A 7,112-nucleotide genomic window follows, 5' to 3' on the forward strand; every position below is an offset into this window, starting at 1 on the left:
GGAAAAAATGACCCTCATCAGACATCATGGAAAGAAAGGTGCTGGGTTTTACGGGATGGAAATGAAGTAATCTGTTGTTTTTATTAAATAACATGAGAAAGTTATTAATTCCTGCCAGAAACACAAACGTAAATATTATCACATTGGATGCATTTATCCTGAAGGAGACCATCTGGCCGAGCCTTGCGGAGCGCTCTTGGGGAAGCAGGGTGCGTGTGCGCCCACGCAGGGCCCCTCGGCGAAGCCGCAGGTCCCCACGAGGTGGAGATTTAGGGGTTCTGCGGGGAATGCTTCCCGGTAACGGCATCTGCTAGACACTCGTCACATGTTCCTCCAGCAGCGGCCCTGCCTTTACGAATGCTGTTCTATGAAAACGGAAAATTTCAGAACAAGGGGTGGATGTTATTTCAGAATCTCTGCCTTTAAAACTGGACTCTCTCCTTGGGCACCACCTCCCGGAAGGGTAGGTACGGACAAACGTGCAGAGCACTGGCTGTTTGGCACGGGGACTGCAGGCAAGACGAAGGGGAATGTACACAATGTAAAGACTCAGGAGCCATGGTCAATTCTGGATGACCCTAAAATTGAAAATACAGCATCTTGAAATTATAAAGTAAATGCATGGTTCTTTTTATTTTTAATATAAAAGGCAGTTTTAAAAACCCTACACTGTTGTATTTTGTGCAGAAAGGCAGGGCATCAGGTCGGGGGCGCAGCACCCTCTCTGCAGGTGGATAGGGCCCCAGGTACCCACAAAGTGGAGGCGATCACACCTTCTAGAGAAGAGCAAACGCTGATACAACTTGAAGAAATGCCCGACTTCCTTGGGGACCCAGGAGAACCCCGTCCACCCGTCTGCCCTACGTGTTCAGAGGACTCCGGTACTTAACTTCGTATCTCCTGCCTCCATCTGCTCAGAGATGCAACTGTGGGCTGCGTATCAGTTCTGTGTTTGAGCCTTTCCCAAATCTCTCTCCCCTACGGCACACGTCAGCTCCAGTGGGTGCACGTGGAGAATCTAGCCAACAAATTCTTCAGTCCACATAATGGGAGGGCAGCAGGGCTTGATCCGGACGGGCTTTCAGGCACTTGAGAGTTCGTTTCCTTCTTGGTCTCATCCAAGACTGCCACGTACCCGCCTGCCGAAGTGTGGTCACTACCCAAGGAGTCATCTGAAAAGGGCCACGTTACACAGCAAAACGGCATTAACACGTGCACAGCTTGCTCAGGCACGTCTCGAGTGCCAGGGAGAGGAGCCGCGGCTGTCAGCTGGGAGCTCGGTGTCTGTCAGGGGGGTGGGGCTGCAGCTTCTCATGCCCTAAATACCATTTAGTTAGGAGAGTAATTCAGATTGCACACGCTGCATATGTTTACTCTCTCTTCGTATCACATACTATACTGTATATGTATGTTTTTAATTTTTACTTATTTTTTAAAGCGAGAGAACCATCTATTTGTTATTCCACCTATTGATGCATTCATTGGTTGCTTCCGTATGTGGCCTGACCGGGGATCAAACCTGCAACCTTGGCGTATGGGGACAATGCTCCAATCCACTGACCTACCTGGCCAGGGCTGGTAATGTGTGTATTAGCAGTGGAAGAAACAGCCAGGACTGACCCACTCCAAGTCTCCTAGGAGAATCGAGACCCTCCATGATTACTCCTACATTCCTGACTTTTGAAAGTTTCGTAACAATTTTTTGTACTTGAGAAACTACACGCACATGGTAAAATAAAAATAGATTCAGTGATTATGTTTCAACGCAAATCACTTCACTTTGTTTGCGTCTTCTGCCTCTAGTTGCTCAAGATGCCATTGTAGCTCGAGCTCTCCCAGACCCCTCTCTGAGCCACACATCAACTCCAGTGGGTGGGCCCAGGGAGGCCAAGGAACGTGTTCCGAGGTCAAGAGTGGCAAGCCTCTGGGAGGCTGGCAGGGCTTTGCACACCGCACCTGAAGCTGACAGTCCGACCCGCTACGAGTTCTGGTCACTGCACTGTCTTCTCCATCCAAATCTACCCTCTACTCATGACAGCTTACTTGGTGACAAAGTACAGGAATGAGTGAACAAACTGTGTGTCTATTCTTCTCATAAGCTATTAGCCGTTAAAAAAGAGCATTTCAGCAGACAGATGAAAGATGAGTAAGAGAGAGAGAAGGAGAGGTGTTGAGAAATGGCAGGATTTTAGAGCATCTAATTCAACTTCCTCGTTGTATAAAAGGAGAAACCAAGGTCTGGAGAGGGTGGGGAAAGGTAAGAGCAGAGAGAGGGACAGTGTGAAAGAAAGATAATTGCTTAATAGCTTAAAATAATAATAATTGTTTCTATAACTCATGTTAACCCCAGGCAGTGTTGGGTTGGCCTCAGCATCAAATCACAGGAGAAAAAGTCCCACAGAAGAAATGTAATTAACAGCAATTCAAGTCTTAGCTTCTCCATAAAACACCAGAGAGTGCATTCTTGATACACACCCAAAGACCTTGAAAATCTTCTGAGGGCATTTTCCTTACGTTACTAGCAATGAATTCCTCCAACCCAGGGTCCCCAGCCCCCTTCCCCCTGGGCTGGGACGCTGCTCCATCCCCGCCTGAGCTCCACCTCTGTCCCACCCCACCCCGGTCCGTGGGAAAACTGTCTTCCACAAAGGGAAGTCCCTGGTGTCACAAAGGTTGGGGACCACTGACTGTTTGCAACCGTAGTCTTCTCTGTCTCTCGAGAGCCCCTTAAAATTCTCCCCAACACTCAGGCCACACCCCCCTTTCTCTTCTCCTTCACACTTTCCTATATGGACCGATGTAACCTTTCTGATTTTTCTACCTTGCCACCCCACATCCCGGAACCGAGGGCAGACCTGAGCCCACGGAGTGAAAGACCCTATCAGCGCTGAGGAGGAAAGAACTTCCAAAGTGAACTCCCCCATGGAGACAGCATAACAAAACTCCCGAGCATCCAGGTGAGAGAGAGGGCCCTAAAAGGGACAATGGGACGCAGATTACCTGCAGAGATTCCCATCAGCCACAGCGCTTGCAAGAAAAGCATGGGACAATAGCTTAGAAATGCTGGGGAAAAATAAATTCAAACTCACAGTGCTATGACAAGCCAAACTAACCCTTAAGAGAGAGATCTAAGTACACTCTCAGACACAGAAGCCCTCAGAAAACTCCGTGATCCACAGACACCCTCTGGAGGAGACGGGAGGGAGAACAAAAGAAAACCTACCTGAGGACATACTCCAGCAAGAAGGAAAACGAATCCAAATATAATAAGAAGGCGGAGGAGAATGTATTTGTGTTTTACTTTTATACCTAAAAAGCAATTTTTGAAAAGGTTAGAGAGCAAGGAAGGTAGGACACACTTGAATTCTTTACTTTTATTTCCATTTCATTTTACCTTTCTGTAATGTCAATACAGTTTATGAAATGCTTTCAGATAAATTGTCAGTGGCCAAAATGACAGGACCTGCAAAAAATTGTATGTATGTATATATACATAGTATATATAAAGTGTGTGTGTGTGTGTGTGTGTGTGTGTGTGTGTGTGTGTGTTGAGAGGGACCATATTCGAGGGACCGTATTCGGGGCCAGTGACCATCCCAGTCAAACTTGGAAGTGCCTGCCCTGAGTGCGGAAGGCAGGCCTGGCCTGGAAGCCGGCTGCCTGGGACCAACCCGTCTTCATGAATGACAATGACAGTGGGTCTGGGTGGTGAACTTCCAAGTTAGCAGACTGATTGTGTCTCAGCCTCCCAAAACAATCAGTTTTAAAACAACCAGGTGTTTTTGTTTTTGTTGTTTTTCAGCAGACTCTGCTTCCCAACTTGGGTTAGACTGTGCACTGGTCGAGAAGCAGATGAATGGAGGTAAGAGGCACACACCTTCAGACCAGCTGGCCCGCTGGAAAGGGACTCCCTGGGGGTCCGGGCCATGCGGTTGGTGGCCTGGAGGCCCTGCCGCCCTGTGCCGGCCTGCTACTGAGAGCTCCTCGGCTCCACGAAGCCTTCTGTGGAGAGGTTCACGGTGCTATTGCCCATGTCATTTGCTACGAATTTAGGGCTTGGAATCTCTCACTTGAACTTTTTGACACCATCCCGGTGTGTGTCAAAAAAAGAGCAGCTGCCAAAAAGCAAACATTTTCCTGTCTCTAAAAATAAAGTGCTGGCAACCCTGCAGGCCCCTGTGCCAAGGCCTGGCCCTTCCCAGGACGAACAATAGGTGGCCCAGCTGAGCCGGGGGCACCGAGCCCTGCTGGAGGCCGAGGTCCAGCCCGGGGAGCCCGCCAGGGCATGTGCGCAGCCGCAGTGCTGGAGGCCAGACAGGGCCCCCCTTCCCCCAGCCAGGGCCAGGTGTGGCTGAGAGGGGAGAGCCTCGGGTTACACCAGAAACCGTGGCCCAGCGGAGGGAACAGACCTCCCACCAGCCTCTGCCCCCAGAGCCCCGGGGTGCATGGCAACAGACCTGAGACCCTGTCCTGAGAAAACTCCCGGGGGAAGGAAAGCTCCATAAATTTCCATCCGCATGCGTCACTCAGGGCTGTGCCCGTCCCCTGTCAGAACCCCTCGTGCCCAGCGGAGGGCCCTCACCTGCTACACGCAGCCCGACGAAACCATCTTAGTGTCCAAACGCCATGATAACAGTCACCATTCCCAGTCCAATCACCTCCAAACTCCTCCGCCACTCCCGCAGCACTTGTTCAGCCCCCGCTCCTCGTCATTAGGGCTCGAATCTCCCCTAGACCGTGAGCTTGGCTTTTTGCTGGTTTGGGAGTTAAAAGGGCTAAAGGGGGGTAGGGAAGAGGAGGGACTAAATATAGCAACTGTTTGTAGGCACAATCACTCCATAAACATGCTTCAGTGGAACGAGCGTAGGGCCACCCCAGATGACGGATGTCACTCACCCGAGTGGCACATCATAAATACGACTGAATGAGCCCATTCTCCTGCAGAAGCAGAGTGACGCCTGTTTGCACTATAAATATTTATGAAGTCATGGTCCTCACAAGGCTTTGTTTTTCCAGGTAAGTAGACTTTAATGAAAAAGTTCAGCAGAGCTCTCCCTGCAATTACGGAACAGACACTGTGGCTTTTCAATGGGTAGTCGGTGGAAAGGAAAAGAAAAAAGGAAAGAAGAGAAATAAGGCCCTGTTCCACGAGGCTGCTGCGTGGAGATCTCATTTACCCCAGTCAAGGTTCATTCTCTTTCAGAAAGTGACAGCCCTCGCTAGGGTGGCAGGGACAGCAGTCCCATGCAGCTCAGGCCTGGGTAATGAGGAGCACACAAATGGGTCCTTGTCACCCAAGTGCAGGCCCCTCCCCCCACCTCTGCTGGGAGAGACTTGCTCCATAGTGCTCCCAGCCCTCTAAGCCTGTCTCTTGGTAACAGGAAAAATGTACCCCTCACCCCGTCACTAGGCTCATTTGAAAAGAATTCTCCGAATGTGAGGATGTGGGCCTGGGCGTCTCTCCGGGTGTCTGAAGTCTACCAGTCCTGTGATTAGTTACCTCTCCTGACTGCATCAGCGGCAGCACCCAGAAACTCGCCCGAGGTGGACCGCTTCTCCTGCACTGTTCGCCAGGCACCCCTGCAAAGAGCACACACCTGGGGCGCCTCCGCCGCACTGCCACACCCCTCTCCTGCACGGCACCGTGACGGTCCTGCCACGGGACCTGGAGCCCGCGGTGCACGCTGATTTTCATGTCCGTCTGCAGCTTCCATGTTACTCATCTCTTAAATGCACCAAAAACCCTTGCCTGAGTCCATCAAGCCTGTTTCCTTCCCAGGGATGGCCTTCTGCCCGGGCTCCCACCCCCTCCAAACCTCAGGGTGGCCCCTGCTATGTCAGGTTGAACTGGCCCCGCCGAGAAACGCTGAAGATCCTTTGGCTCTGGCCTCTGGGAAGTCTTGTTTCACAAGGAACAGAGTCTCTGGTTTTGCGAAATGAGTCACAGGCTGCCCCGACGAAGCTATCTGGGGAGGCTAGGCTACCATGTATGGTCTGTGCTCTGTGCCACCCACCTCCCCGCGCCGGTCGGCGCTCTTTGCCAGGACAGCCTGAGTCAGAAAACTCAGCACATTCCTCGGGCGCTGGAGAGTCTTTCCTTGTTATTACTCTGCTTTTGTTTTATGCAGCACCTGGTTTCATTTTAAAAACCCAAATAAAATCTCATGGTCAGGGCTAGAGTGAAATGGGGGGTGGGGGGAGTGGGGGGGAGGGAAGAAAAAGAGAAAAGGGAGCGAAGCCTGGGTGAGGGGAAAGAAGAAAGGGCTGTTGAACTCCCCACACAGGCAAGACCCACAGCCAGACAGGGAGGGAGCCACAGCGAAAGGGGCCCAGCCGAGCGGATATGCTACCCCAGAACCCAGCGCGGTCCAAGTCCTTTGCGCTGCACGTGATGAAACGCTTACGTCTCAGTCTCCTCCCCAAATTAGGCCGCAGTTCGGAGTTAGTGCTTCACTCGTAGGCCACGTGATCTTCCCAAAGCCCCACACTCTCGGAGTCTCTTCCATAAGCAGACTGGCTTCTTTTCAGTGCATTTTAAAGAACTTTCCAGTGACAAACCTGTATGATTCTAGGAACCTGCCTGTTCCCTTTTTTCTTGGCCCACGAGTCCCAACCCAAGCGTTAAAGGACTGTTTTTCCACAAGCCAACATTGGTGGTTTGCCTTGGGGAAGGCGGTGTCAGGGAATGGGCACAGCAAGGCGGAGGTGCAGACGCGGCCGCAATGCCTTTCTGTGGCCAGGTTATTTTGTACAATCATCTGCAACGCTGCTAACATAGATTTTTAGAATTAAAATAGAATTCTAATTCTGTTTTCTGCCTTGCATTCAGTTTAAAAAAAAAAAAACCCGAATGAATAATAACCATGGACACGGAGAACTGACTTTCTTGGAGTGGCAAAGCACATTCATTACAGTGTAAGACCAGGACCATCAGGGACTAGACTCAGCTGGAACAGAGGCCCGGGACTCTCTAACCGCGGCTGGCCCAGGGAACAAATCCCGGAGGTTCCCGAGGGGCTCTGGGGCTGCATTTTCAACGCACAGTTTGGCGAGCTTAATGGAAACCATACGAAGGGACCCCGGGAATGAGACCAGATGGCTGGTCGGGAATG

The 7,112-nt window shown here is 51.1% G+C and overlaps 1 long non-coding RNA gene across 1 annotated transcript; it reads right to left on the reverse strand.

Moving 5' to 3' along the window:
• Window positions 1–656: 656 nt before the first annotated feature.
• Window positions 657–4,703, reverse strand: LOC123813945. Its single transcript, XR_006784818.1, has 3 exons — window positions 4,583–4,703; window positions 3,224–3,309; window positions 657–1,172 (listed from the first exon to the last, which is right to left on the reverse strand). It is a non-coding gene; the product is annotated as an uncharacterized LOC123813945 (long non-coding RNA).
• Window positions 4,704–7,112: the final 2,409 nt, after the last annotated feature.

This window comes from Phyllostomus hastatus, unplaced genomic scaffold (genome assembly GCF_019186645.2).
Source record: "Phyllostomus hastatus isolate PE091 unplaced genomic scaffold, TTU_PhHast_1.1 phas_contig_159, whole genome shotgun sequence".
NCBI lineage: Eukaryota > Metazoa > Chordata > Mammalia > Chiroptera > Phyllostomidae > Phyllostomus > Phyllostomus hastatus.